Source organism: Miscanthus floridulus, chromosome 8 (assembly GCF_019320115.1).
Source record: "Miscanthus floridulus cultivar M001 chromosome 8, ASM1932011v1, whole genome shotgun sequence".
Classification (NCBI taxonomy): domain Eukaryota; kingdom Viridiplantae; phylum Streptophyta; class Magnoliopsida; order Poales; family Poaceae; genus Miscanthus; species Miscanthus floridulus.
In genome coordinates, this window is record NC_089587.1 from 175,476,562 (window position 1) to 175,489,205 (window position 12,644).

The 12,644-nt window shown below is 53.4% G+C and overlaps 1 long non-coding RNA gene and 1 pseudogene across 1 annotated transcript; both read right to left on the reverse strand.

The window, feature by feature from the left end:
- Positions 1-587: 587 nt before the first annotated feature.
- On the reverse strand, positions 588-7,443 carry LOC136477577 (uncharacterized). Its single transcript, XR_010764047.1, has 5 exons — positions 7,423-7,443; positions 2,079-2,157; positions 1,682-1,913; positions 984-1,284; positions 588-891 (listed from the first exon to the last, which is right to left on the reverse strand). It is a non-coding gene; the product is annotated as an uncharacterized lncRNA (long non-coding RNA).
- Positions 7,444-8,246: 803 nt separating this feature from the next.
- Positions 8,247-10,082, reverse strand: LOC136477575 (F-box protein GID2-like; annotated as a pseudogene).
- Positions 10,083-12,644: the final 2,562 nt, after the last annotated feature.

Here is a 12,644-nt window from a genome sequence, read left to right on the forward strand (position 1 = left end):
GTGCTTGACGCCACCTGCGAAGCAGCAGGGTACCTGTAAGCCATTCTAGCACAGCAGACAGCACAATGGGGCTCTCCAATTTCCAGCTACCACAAGCACAATACAAACCACAAGGCGTTTGGTTCGACGAATGGTAACGCTAATGCAAGGAATTACTGGGTGATCGGAGCTGTAATGCCTGATTGCAGTTTGAAAATAAAAATTGCAGCCAGAGTTGTCTTCCTCCTTTAGACACCAAAACGCAAGGTGGTCGCGGGTCGTGTTCCTGCCCAGATTCGCTCGCTGGAGCCTAGAACCTTAACTTCGCTGAGTCCATCCATGCAAAATGGATCTCTGGTCTCGCCTTCATGGACAGCCACCACCACCGTCAGCAGCGGCAGCAACGGTGGTGGGCTGCGGCAGCAACGGCGACGCACGGTTGCCATGGACTTTGCATCCAAACGCTGCTTCTGCATCCAAATGCTGCTTCGAGCAGAGCCGACGAGGAGGCTGCGGCCCCACTGACAGAACTTGCAGGGGAAGGCGGGGGCAGCAGAACTGCTCGAGCAAGGAACGATGCAAGCTGATTCTCGAGCGCAGGAATCCGATAACAGTCTACAAGCAGGGGAATCAAAATTGAACAGTCCGGTAATCGATTACATGGTAATGCATTACTGACTGCATGCAACCAAACAAAAGTAACGGTATCACTTCCCTTCCGTGATCTGATTACGTTACAAAATGGCGAACCAAACACCTCGCCATATCGACCAAACAACAACCCAGAGCACATGGCCGATTCACCAGTAGATTGAATACTGGAAATGTAATTTCTGGGCACATGGATCATCTTTACTGCCCATCTCCGGACTTAACCATGGGAGCCTCTTTGATTTCTTCCGTGGCTTCCTCCTGTAGCCAAGAAATTTGAAACTGAATATTCAATGGATTGGCTCCGCAAAACAATAGGATGTTAGTGAAAATATCTATGGCGTAGAAAATACCAAGATGTCAGAAGTCCACAGGGTCAAGCTGAATGATTAAAGTGCTGTCCTCATAGGATTCCTCACTCAGGGTATCCAACTCCAAGATGGCCTCATCAAAAGCCTTACACAAACATAGCAGAATTAAGAGGCCAAGACTATGGCCCTACTATGCCAGAAAAGGGCTGAGTATGAGATGCTGAGGCCTGAGATAGATCAAGGGCAAGAAAGAAAAGGAGCGTCCACTTAATGGCAAACACTGAACCAAGAAAATTAACTCCACCAGAAGAAATGTAAGGTTACTATCCTCAAGATTCCCGAACTGTAGAAGAAAAATGTGCAAATTGTCATTTGATTATGCTTGCTATTTTTAATCATCACTTGTCACTTAGAGAAATCTAAAATTTTTCTTTATTAAGAACCTTACAATTGTTATTTAGTTGATCATAATGCCTTATCACTATCTTCAATTCTTCATCAGCAGTTTAGATTCAACTCACCTTTAGTTGCTTACACTAGTCTATAAAAAAATACTAATATGTTGTACTAGTTACAAGTTAAAGCCAGGTTATCTCATAACAGTTGTCTGAACTGTGAAATGCATAATAAACTCAGTTCATATTTTCACATAGCTCGCATTCAGATCATATTTTCATAAGGATCGCAAAAAAGAAAACAAATACAGTATACAGTTCATGTAATAGATCTAGAAATCAAACCTGATTGGTGAGATTGCAAGCACGGTCAGGAGAGTTGAGAAGTTGAGCACCAGTCCAATCCTAATAGGATGGGTGGGGGCCAACTCTGCCTGGGGCAAGCGGTAGAGTATTACCGCCTGTGACCGGAAGGTCCCGGGTTCGAGTCACGGTCTCCTCGCATTGCACCGGGCGAGGGTAAGGCTTGCCACTAACACCCTTCCCCAGACCCCACACAGAGCGGGAGCTCTCTGCACTGGGTACGCCCTTTTTTTTAGAATTAGCAACACATTACATAGAATGATAAATTGTACATATGAAAAGATTAGTGCCCTAGCCAATAAAATTTAATATGAGAACTGAGTGCCCTAGCCAATAAAATTTAATATCAGAACTGTGAAATGAAGGACAAGCAAATTACCTGAGCAGCTTTGTATGCCACTGTCATGGTCGGGCGCACGTATGTGAGAAGGCGTCGGGCCCGTGACGTGCGCCGCGCCCTGGAGCGGGCAGCAGCCGCGCAGGAGGAGGCGCAGGGCATAAGCAACGCTGGTGGCTAGGAAGGAAAGTAGGATAGCTTTCTGTTATTTGTTCCTAAGATTAAGGAGATTGTTACTCCTTTTAGTTGGGCCTTTTGCCATATATTATTGTAACCACACGTTGGAAATCAATCAAGTATTATCAGCCTATCTCCTACCTCTTCCTCTCTAAGCCGGCAACCAGGGGGCATAACCCGGCTGACGAAGACGGCGGCGGCGTGGGGGTATAACCCTGCCGGCGACGACGGACCGGGACTACGAGCTTCGCAGTCGAGGTCCAGCTATCTTGGGCGTCACTGCCCTTGACAACCTGGTATCGCGGTCACGCCGATCCTCTCCCACTCGCTCCAGCCCGCCCACCACCGCCGCCGACGCAACCTCACCCCCATCGCCCACGGCCTCTGCGCCCAGTCCAGCCACCATGACCGAACCCACCCTCGCCGAGGTCATGAACATGCTGAAGGCCATGAACACCGAGCTGACGACCCTGAAGTCTGACATGGCGGCCATGAAGGACAAGTCCTCGTCGTCTTCCGGCGGCAGCGACAACCGTCGCCCGGGCGAGCCACGTGATCAAGACTTCCACCCAAAACACAGGAAGTGGGATTTTCCCCGCTTCGACGGTACGACCGACCCAATGCTCTTCCTCAACAAGTGCGAGGCCTATTTCCGCCAACACCGGACCATGGGGGCGGAGCGCGTGCGCCTGGCGTCGTACTACCTGGACGACATCGCGCAGTTGTGGTTCACCCAGCTCCAGGATGACGAGGGCACGCCGCCGTGGGGTCATTTCAAGGACCTCCTCAATCTGCGTTTTGGCCCACCTCTCCGATCCGCCCCGATGTTCGAGCTCGCCGAATGCCGGCGCACCGGGACAGTGGAGGAGTACGCCAACCGTTTCCAGGCCCTCCTCCCGCGTGCCGGCCGACTTGACGAAGCGCAGCGCGTCCAACTCTTCACCGGCGGCCTCCTTCCGCCGCTCAACCACGCCGTCCGCATCCACAACCCGGAGACGCTCGCGGCGGCCATGAGCCTCGCCCGCCAGGTCGAATTGATGGAGCTCGAGCGGGTGCCAGCCGCTCCAGCCCGAGCCGCGCCGCGCGCGGTGCTGTCGGCCCCGGCGATCCGCCACGCGCCATCCGCCGTTCCAGCGGCACCCGTACTACCAGCGCCCGCTGTACAGGCCCTGCCGGCACCGCCGATCCGAGGAGGAGCAGCCAATCCGATGCGGCGTCTCTCGGCCGAGGAACAAGCGGAACGGCGTCGCCTTGGTCTCTGCTACAACTGCAACGAGCCGTACTCGCGGGGCCATAACCGCACATGCCGTCGTATCTTCTACATCGACGGCGTCGAGCTGGACGAGGGAGGCGCGGACGAGGAAGCCCCGGTGTTTTCCCTACACGCGGTCGCAGGCATTCCCGGCAGCAACACGATCCAGCTCCGGGTACGAGTTGGGGTGGCCGACTTCATCGCGCTCATCGACACCGGCTCCACGCACAGCTTCATTGGGGAGGACGCCGCCCGACGCGCCGGTGTTCCCATCGAACCGCGCCCTCGGCTCACGGCAACCGTGGCAAACGGCGAACGTGTCTCCTGCCCCGGGGTGCTCCGCCACGCTCCAGTGCTCATCGATGGCTTGGAGTTCCAGGTCGATCTATTTATTATGCCCCTTGCAGGCTATGACATGGTGTTGGGCACCAATTGGATGGCGCCACTGGGGGACATCGTGTGGAATCTGGCGGATGGCACCATGGCGTTCCAACATGCGAGCAGGTCCGTCTGCTGGCACGGCATCGCCCCCAAGGCTCCTGCCCGTCTACACGCTACTGAGGCCGCAGAACCACTCCTCGACGCGCTCCTGGACGACTTCCCCGACGTCTTCGCCGCGCCGAGTGGCCTGCCTCCGGAGCGGGGCCGGACACACCGCATCGTCCTCAAGCCCGGCGCGGCTCCCGTGGCGGTCCGCCCGTACCGGTACCCGGCGGCACACAAAGATGAGCTAGAGAAGCAGTGCGACGCAATGATCGCCCAAGGCATCGTCAGGCGCAGCGACTCCGCTTTCTCCTCCCCGGTCCTCCTCGTCAAAAAGCCGGATGGATCGTGGCGATTCTGCGTCGACTACCGCGAGCTGAACGCGCTCACGGTGAAGGATGCGTACCCCATCCCCGTCGTCGACGAGCTGCTGGATGAGCTTCATGGTGCCCGGTTCTTCACCAAGCTCGACTTACGCTCCAGGTACCATCAGGTGCGCATGAGGATGGAGGACATCCACAAGACGGCGTTCCGCACACACGACGGCCTCTACGAGTTCTTGGTGATGCCGTTCGGGCTGTGCAACGCCCCGGCGACATTCCAGGCCCTCATGAACGACGTACTGCGTCCCTTCCTCCGTCGCTTTGTACTCGTTTTCTTTGACGATATATTGATCTACAGCAAGTCATGGGCGGACCACCTCCGGCACCTCCGCGCGGTCCTCAACGAGCTACGTCGCCATGTTCTCTTCGTCAAGTGCTCCAAGTGCGCGTTCGGGGTGCCTTCGGTCGCCTACCTCGGCCACACGATCTCGGCGGCGGGTGTGGCCATGGACTCGGCCAAGGTACAGGCCATACACGACTGGCCGGTGCCTCGCTCGGCGCGGGCGGTACGGGGCTTCCTCGGCCTGGCAGGCTACTACCGCAAGTTTATTCACAACTACGGCGCCTTGGCGGCACCACTCACCGGCCTGCTCAAGAAGGAGGGCTTCTCATGGAGCCCGGAGGCCGCCGCGGCATTCGCAGACCTCAAGGCCGCCGTGACTGCAGCACCGGTCCTGGCCATGCCCGACTTCGCCAAGCCGTTCGTGGTCGAGTGTGACGCGTCGTCCCACGGCTTCGGGGCTGTGCTCATCCAAGACGGGCACCCGATCGCTTTCTTTAGTCGACCGGTGGCGCCGCGACACCGCGCTCTTGCGGCCTATGAGCGCGAGCTCATCGGGTTGGTCCAGGCTGTGCGGCACTGGCGCCCGTATCTCTGGGGACGCCGCTTCAGCGTCAAGACGGACCACTACAGTCTAAAGTATCTGCTGGACCAGCGCCTCGCCACCATCCCGCAACACCATTGGGTTGGCAAACTGCTGGGCTTCGATTTCTCCGTCGAGTACAAGCCGGGCGCTGCGAACGCCGTGGCAGACGCGCTGTCCCGGCGGGACACTGAGGACGGGGCGCTGCTCGCTCTCTCGGCCCCCCGCTTCGACTTCATCGCCCGCCTGCGCCAAGCCCAGCTCGACGACCCGGCCCTCGTCGCCCTCCAGGCTGAGATCACAGCCGGCTCTCGCCAGGCGCCGTGGACGCTTGTTGACGGCATGGTCCAGTTCACCGGCAAGCTGTACATCCCGCCCACCTCTCAGCTGCTCCAGGAAATCATGGGGGCGGTCCATGCGGACGGCCACGAGGGCGTCCAGCGCACCTTGCACCGGCTACGGCGCGACTTCCACTTCCCCAACATGAAGCAACGGGTGCAGGACATGGTGCGAGTGTGCGCTGTGTGTCAGCAGTACAAATCAGAGCACCTTCAGCCGGCGGGCCTGCTCCTTCCGCTGCCGGTGCCACAAGGTGTCTGGACGGACATCGCGCTCGATTTTGTGGAGGCCCTCCCTCGCGTCCGCGGCAAGTCAGTGATCCTCACCGTGGTGGATCGGTTCAGCAAGTACTGCCACTTCATTCCGTTGGCACATCCGTACTCCGCTGAATCCGTTGCCCAAGCTTTCTTCACCGACATCGTTCGTCTACACGGCGTTCCTCAGTCCATCGTCTCTGATAGGGACACGGTCTTTACATCCTCCTTTTGGCAAGAGCTCATGCGACTGATGGGCACCAAGCTACATATGACGACGGCGTTCCACCCCCAGTCCGATGGGCAGTCCGAGTCGGCCAACCGCGTCATCATCATGTACCTGCGGTGCCTGACGGGGGATCGGCCTCGCCAATGGGTCCGTTGGCTGCCGTGGGCGGAGTACCTCTTCAACACAGCGTACCAGTCATCCCTGCGGGACACTCCTTTCCGCGTGGTGTACGGCCGCGAACCGCCCTCGATCAGATCCTATGAGCCGGGCGACACCAGGGTGCAGGCGGTCGCCAAGACTATGGAGGAGCGCACGGAGTTCCTGGCCGACGTCCGCTACCGCCTTGAGCAAGCGCAGGCCACGCAGAAGCTGTACAACGACCGCAACCATCGCCCAGTCAGTTACCAGGTCGGGGATTGGGCTCTACTTCGTCTCCGGCAACGCTCGGCGTCTTCGCTGCCTCAGGCTGTGGGCGGCAAGCTCAAGCCTCGTTTTGTCGGGCCATACCGCGTCATTGAGCTCATCAACGATGTCGCCGTCCGTCTTGCTCTTCCGACGGGCGCTCGTATCCACAATGTTTTCCATGTGGGCCTCCTCAAGAAGTTCCTGGGAGCTCCACCAGCTGAGACACCGCCGTTACCCCCGCTCCGTCATGGCGCCATCGAGCCGGAGCCTGAGCGCGCGGTGCGCTACCGTCTTGCCCGCGGCGTTCCGCAGGTGCTCATCAAATGGAGAGACTGTTTAGCGGCGTCGTCTACTTGGGAGGACACCGACACGTTCCGCACCAGGTTCCCCTCTTTCCAGCTCGAGGACGAGCTGACTCTCGACGGAGAGGGAGATGTCATGGTCGGGCGCACGTATGTGAGAAGGCGTCGGGCCCGTGACGTGCGCCGCGCCCTGGAGCGGGCAGCAGCCGCGCAGGAGGAGGCGCAGGGCATAAGCAACGCTGGTGGCTAGGAAGGAAAGTAGGATAGCTTTCTGTTATTTGTTCCTAAGATTAAGGAGATTGTTACTCCTTTTAGTTGGGCCTTTTGCCATATATTATTGTAACCACACGTTGGAAATCAATCAAGTATTATCAGCCTATCTCCTACCTCTTCCTCTCTAAGCCGGCAACCAGGGGGCATAACCCGGCTGACGAAGACGGCGGCGGCGTGGGGGTATAACCCTGCCGGCGACGACGGACCAGGACTACGAGCTTCGCAGTCGAGGTCCAGCTATCTTGGGCGTCACTGCCCTTGACAGCCACCATGGTGTTCTCGGCTGCATCCTTCTTCTCAGATCCAGTTTTAAACTCCATAAGGTACCTGATACACCTGGATTCAACCTAAAAGATACAGCGGTGCAGCAAAACAGAATTTACAGGAAACTGAAATGCCGATAGTATTATCATAATAGTATAATACCTGTACTAGTCGCCCTTCATCTTTGGTAGAAGACCTTGGACTTTGGAGCTGTAGATGAGGGGACAATGTGGGAATCAATGAGCTTGAGGATTCCATCACAGACCTTGCTGGATGCAACTTCAATCTTGCTACGGTAGTCCTTGATGAGAGTGACACGGTCCTCATTGCCATGGCCTTCTTCCTTCTGCTCAACGGACGATATGATGCACCAAGAGGCACGTTGGGCTCCAATGACATTCTTGTGGACAACTGACAGAAGGCTGCGCTGCTCCACAGTAAGCTCCTCAGAATCAACTGTCTTAGTTAGCTTCACCATGCTCTTGATACTCTCAGCCTGCTCCGCAAGCTTAACCATGTGAAACTTTTTCCTCACGGGAAAGCTCACCAGGCAGCGACACCATCACTGTGTATAGTTTCTACCAGTCCACCAAAGATCAACTGGAATTTCAAGGAAAAAGAAAACAGATTTACCTAAACAGTGAAGCAATTTTGTAAACTTTATCGTACAAAAATCACAGATTTACCTAATTAAATATAAATGATTGGGAAAGAAGATCAAAATTTGGAAGCATGATGTGAGAAAAAAATTAAATTAACAAAAGCGACGGATGGATCCAACTGAAATGAACTATGAACCCACAAATAACTGTGCCAAACATGCATGATGACCACATTAAATTTAAATTTTCAGTTTGAGAAAATCATATTTCGTCCAAATAAACATTGGCAATCAGTAGACAGCCGTTGCGTCATATTTACTTAACAGGCCTAAGAACAGCATGCAGACACAAGAATAAACTGAATTTTAGTTACACAAATCAATATCTCAGCTATTCCTCGCATTGATTAAGATATTATAAGCTAAAACAGCTAAGTCCTTTTCCTTTCCATGGGAATGAGAAAAGGATTTCAAACCCAAAAAAGGGCTCACCCTTGGCTCACACATGGGGATTTGAAAAACACCACGGCACAACAGCACAAAGAGGATGATGCACCTCTCTTGGCACATCACGGCACAACAGATTAGCCGATCATGTGTAATTTAGGTACAACACACATACTTGGTAGTCATCCAATACACTATTGCACTCCATTCCATATTTCCATCCAATCTCACTCAGCTTATTTGCCTCCTTATCAGTACATCCGCACCTATCTTCTCTGCCCACCAATCCCAGTGGTTTTGTCACCTTCTTTACTCCCACAAATGCAGTGAAGAACCACAATCTAATCACCTGACATTACATAAGCAGCTTGTGGTGATGCTGCAGGGGAGGTAGGCTCCTATTTTTCACAAACTTGATCACCCGCATTCCCCACCTCCATTCTTATCTCTATCTTTATCCTTGTCCTTTGGAGGAGGTGGAGGAGCATTAGGCATCTTCAGAAAGAATGAGGTCGAGAGCAGAGACAGTGAGACTTGGACCTGATCCCGGCCCATCCTCACTGGCAACTGCCGCCTCTGCTGCTGCCCGGGCGGCGGCGCTCCAGCCGCACGCTGCTGGACCGGCCGGATGTACATCTCGTGTAGGCGCCGGAAGCCGCCAAGCGAAAGCACGACGGTGCGAAGCATCTGCTCGGAGAATCCAGTGTAGGCCCAGTCCCGCAGGCACGCCGCTTCCCACAGCCGCTCGTCCCGCGCCAGCACGCGCCACCCGCGGCTCACGCACGCCGCGGCCGCCAGCGTCCGGGCCTCCGCCCGCATCAGCACCTCGAACACCAGGTCCTCCCCGAGATCCGGCACCCTCATCACCTGCTCGCCCCCTCCGGACTCGGAACCTGGCGGCGCCGGCGCCGGCGGCTCGCCCATTCTTGCATCCTGCGGCAAGTGCACCGCCAGCGGCAGCGGCGATGGAGCCTGCGTGGACGAAGACGAGCACTCGCCCACCACGCTGGAGCTTGGGGACGGCTCCTCTGTCCGCTGCTTCTTACTCGGCTCGCCCTCGGGCGAGTCGCCAACGCCCGTGGCAGCGGGGGGCCGGGGCCGGGGGTCGTCGCCGCCGCCTGACAAATCGGAGCGGCACTCCATGGCCGACGATTCGGGGTTGCCTCGCTCGTGTGTCAGCCACTGCTTGCGAGGAGGAGCGGATGAACCTGCGTGAAGCAGTGCAGTTTTATCTACACTGGGATTGGGATTTGGGAATGGCCGCTCTCTGTTTGGCACAGCTTGAGCTTTAAAAAGCAACTTTTTAGCAGTTTAAGCTTTTTGCCACTTCTTGGAAAAAGCAATAAAAATCGTGACCCTCTCACCAGAGCTCGGCAGTCGGCATGCGCCGCCCGCGCGATCTCCCGGAGCTCGAGACCCGCAGCTTAGCTTGCGCCCTCTCCGTAGCCTCCTTCTTGCTTCCCGAAGGGCGCCAGCGCGGAGGGCTTGCGGCGGGCGCCCCTCGATCCGGACGACGGCGCGCGATCTGTCGCGGCAGCACGTCGATCCGCGACGGCGCCGCGTGGATCCGGGCGGTGGCGGAGTCGATTTGGGTGGGGAAGATCCGGGAGTGCGGCAGCGCGGATGCGGGCGGGGAAGCAGCGCGGGGATGATGAGATGAGAGGCGTGTGAGGCGTCCGTGGTCGGAGAAGCTCCTCTCCCCCGGCCCCGAGCTTTTTGGCTTAATTTCCTCTTTTTTTTTCACGCTGACTTGATTTTGTTGTAAAATATACGGAGTCTATCCTGTAAAAAAAAGAGAAGGAAGAATCATAAAAGGAAGAATCATAATCATGCTCCATTTGTATTTCTTATTAAACTCGATCTTAGCAGAGCTATATATATACGTGAGAGCTCTATATTGTAATTATTAATATTCAATTAAATAAAGAATAATCTCCCTATCTTTTGTGTCTATGTGTTCTACTCTATCTACTATATTGATCATGAGAGACGGAGGGGGAAATATACTAATCGCTGGCAACAAGTGACGACAAGCTCTACGTCGATATCATTGAAGCCGCCGTCGATCTTCGACGTCGATGCTTGCATCAACGTACCGCTGTGACTACTTTGACGACGTTGACATCCCAATATTGTTAGCGGAACGAATCTGCTACTTCTACCTGCTACCGATCTGCACTACATCGATATTAAAAGTGTAATCAAGCTCTAATTGTGGGTTTTGGTGATAGTGACCACGCAATTAGAAAACTAATGGGATTTATCGAAATGACAAGCAGAGAATTCATGTTCGAGAATGCTACATGAAACGGAGGAGCTCCCAATTACAAATGTAGACGACTTCAAACTTAAAGAAGATTTAAATTATTTTATATTTTGAATTTGAGTATAGTAAAAGCCATACTATAAAGGGGGACACAATGCTTAAACTAATATGTGCTATCAAGTGCTCAAACATACACATGCATCCCCAAATTCACAACCAAGACAGTCTACACTTCACTCTTACCCTTGCTATCTTACGTGATGCAGCACTGCCGCACTTAAGCCACGACACTACCGTGACTTACATGACCGTTAGGGCTGAGGGGGTATTTATACCCATCCACTTCCTCCCCAACGTCTCTTTTAACTCCTGCTCATTCCAACCGGTTCAAAATAGAAAAGGAGCTCTCTCTCTTCCTCCATTGTTGATCTCAAGCCCCCAAGCAAATTCATTTTCTCATCAATCCTTAAGGAAAAATAGTCCAAAACTCGATTAGAGAGCAGCTCCATTGATTCCCCAACTCGAAAGAGCGCTGCCCGTGGAGCTTGTCAACTTGTGTGGTAGCCCCGGGAGGTTTGTGATCATCTCTTGAAGTTAGTAAACTCACCCCTCATCTCAAGAGTTAAGTCTCTTGATTTGAGAACGATGAAGGGTTAGAAAGCCCTAAGCCTTAGTGGCTAACCTCAACAACGTGGAGGTAGACAAGCCTTGGTGACGAGCCAAACCACGGGATAAATCATTGTGTCATTTGTGCTTGATTTATATTACTTGCATAACATATTGTGATTGAGGTGATTTTAGGGTTTCTAGTCGATCTACTTGTGTGTGGTGTTCCTACCACTTCTAGCTCTTGATCTGTGATTGTCATACCTGCAGTAAGCTAGGGAATTTCTCTGATCTAAGTTTTTGTTCACAGATTTTGATCTATGACTCAAAGTTGTCTACAGGTGCGGCAGTGCCGTTGTTCTAGTCCGATAGTGCCGCCCTCCAGAGCGGTAGTGCCGTATGGTGAATTTGATAAAAGTTTGAATGTTTGTTTTGATAGGCCTATTCACCCCCCCTCTAGGCCAACCAGAGATCCTACAAGTGGTATCCGAGCAGGTTACCTCATATACGCTTCATCGCATGAGGTTTGAAGCCCGAAGGAGGAACTAGTAGCTTGAAGTGGGTGGATGTCGACACGGACAACAACGAGCTGAGCGCGTCGACAGCAAGCAACACCACACTACCATATCTTGAGGCTACTGATGCCAAAAGAGCTCTCGATGATAATGAGAGAAGAAGAAAGGAGACAAAAAAGCTAAAAAGAGAAGCAAAAGAGGAGGAGCATCAGTTAGAGGAGAAGAAGCAAAGAAAAGAAAAAAGAAGGCTCAAGAGAGAAGCAAGAAGAAAAAGAAAAGAAACTAGGAAGAAGAAGAGAAGGCAACAAGTGCATCATCAAGCATATCAAGTAGTTCCGAAGATGGAGATGATGATGAGTCATACCAAGTGTCAAAGGGGAATAAGAAGAAGAAGAAAGGAAAGGGCAAGGCCGACAACAACAAATATGTCGCCGTATCCTTTAACTATTCTTCTATTTCTATAACTAACCATGATTAGAGGTCTTTCATCAATGTGCCCGTGGGCAAGTTACCTCATTTTAATAGAACTAACTTTGCCAAGTAGAAGCACTTGATGAGAGCCTAGCTTATAAGTCTTTACCCCGACATTTGAGAGATTGTTTGCAATGGATTTGAGTCACCGGTTGATCCCAAGAACCCAACACTAGAAGAGATGAGAATCAATCATCTCAATGGTCAAGCCACAAGTGTGTTGCTTAGTGCCTTGGATGGTGATGAGTATAATGGCTCCGTTTAGATGGCTGAAACTTAGCTGAAACTGGCTGAAAACACTATTCTGGTTGAATTGTTGTGAGAGAAAAAACACTGTTTCGGCTAAAAAAAACAAGCCGAACAAGCCGGTTTCTGGGTAAGCCGAATGGGGCCAATAAAGTGATTGGAGTTGATGTTGCTAAATAAATATGGGACACTTTGCACCTAGCACATGAAGGGGTTGACAAAGTGAGAAAGG